At 41.8% G+C, this 1,413-nt stretch overlaps 1 long non-coding RNA gene across 1 annotated transcript; it reads left to right on the top strand.

Annotated features, from left to right (window-relative positions):
• The first annotated feature begins 501 nt into the window (after positions 1–501).
• On the top strand, positions 502–1,096 carry LOC126386939 (uncharacterized). The gene is made up of 3 exons (XR_007569569.1): positions 502–571; positions 744–822; positions 895–1,096. It is a non-coding gene; the product is annotated as an uncharacterized LOC126386939 (long non-coding RNA).
• The last annotated feature ends 317 nt before the right edge of the window (positions 1,097–1,413 follow it).

Here is a 1,413-nt window from a genome sequence, read left to right as displayed (position 1 = left end):
CAACAAAACTACTAATGTTTCCCGCAGCACTGATTCAACATTGAGGTTCTGGACGGGTCACGTGAGCACCCAGAGACACACAAATATGTGTCTGCCTGTAAAGAGCTGCCAGTAGATTTCGAGCTGGGAAAGGACACTGAAATGAACTTTAACCCTTACCTCCCTCTCTGTGTGAACGTTTGGTCACATCAGGAATAATCGTCACAATCTGGGGCACCTCAACTAATAATTAGGGTTAGTTTTCAGGATGTCATAACCCTGTCTTTCAGGATTGAGTTAGTGACCATCATGCCTGAGGGTTTCAGATACAGATCCCAGATTTTTCCCACAGTCAATGGACTCGTCCGCTGAATCAAGGACTATTACCAAGAGCCAGTGCCAGGTCAGAGCCTATAGAAATGCTGTCCTTATAACAGCTCAAAGTGAAAAAAGAGGTCAGAATGATTCAGGCTCGACAGTGTTTTCAGTTCAGTATCTCTGATGTATGTTGTATTTCTCCAACAGGCATTACTCCAAGCAGCACTAGCAGAAGGCTCCATTAATTCCATGCCAGCTAACATTAATATAGCAGGTCAGTTCAAGTTTGAGATCATTTCAAATAACGGGTCAGTCTTAAGCTGATATTGTGTCCAACCTCCAAGTAGACACACACAATAGACACACACACACATACTGTTACTAAACATTTGTGAAACAGCGTAGTGACAGTCAATGTGGTTCATTATCTCCCTGTGTTCGTATAGCTGGCAGCAGGTCTGCAATTTAACGTCATCAGCTGTGAGAATGGGACACATGCTTCCAGTTCGACCTGCAGATCATCAGGTAAGTAGAGTGAAAGAGAGAGTGGGAGTGGTGTATGTGTTAACACTTGCTGACTTCTTCTCCTGTGCACAGAACCAGGAACTGGAGATGTAAGCTGAAGTCAAGAACGAGGAGGGAGATGTGCAGGAGAAAATCAAGGAAGAGGATCCACTGGGTGCTGTTGAGGAGAAGCTGCAGGGGTGCTGACAGTGCATGAGAACTCCAGAGAGAACTATGAAAAGAATCAAAACTTCGATACTTTGTACAGATTTGTGCTGTTTGCTCATACTACTTGTGTTGGACTGGTTGAAATTAAAAAAAGTTTCAAATGTGTTCATCTGCAAGAAATTATAGTCAAGCCTACTACATTACAACATCAGCAACCCCAGCAATGTAGCAAGGCCAATATCTTAGTAACTTAATGTTTCACTTATTGCAGCTTCATTGTTCGTGTAGTAAGTTATTTTTTTCATTGGAGAAGGCCACTGAGATTATTACCTGTAAGGTAAGTGGCATATAACTGCAGATGTTATTCTCTGTCTCATAAACTATAGTAATACTTCAGGACACTTGGAGCAAACAGATTTTCACGTTCATTTAATTTATATAAAT

The sequence above is a fragment of the Epinephelus moara genome, unplaced genomic scaffold (assembly GCF_006386435.1).
Source record: "Epinephelus moara isolate mb unplaced genomic scaffold, YSFRI_EMoa_1.0 scaffold1124, whole genome shotgun sequence".
NCBI lineage: Eukaryota > Metazoa > Chordata > Actinopteri > Perciformes > Serranidae > Epinephelus > Epinephelus moara.
The sequence above is the reverse complement of the archived record's forward strand: the minus strand, read 5'-3'. Positions and strand labels throughout refer to the sequence as shown.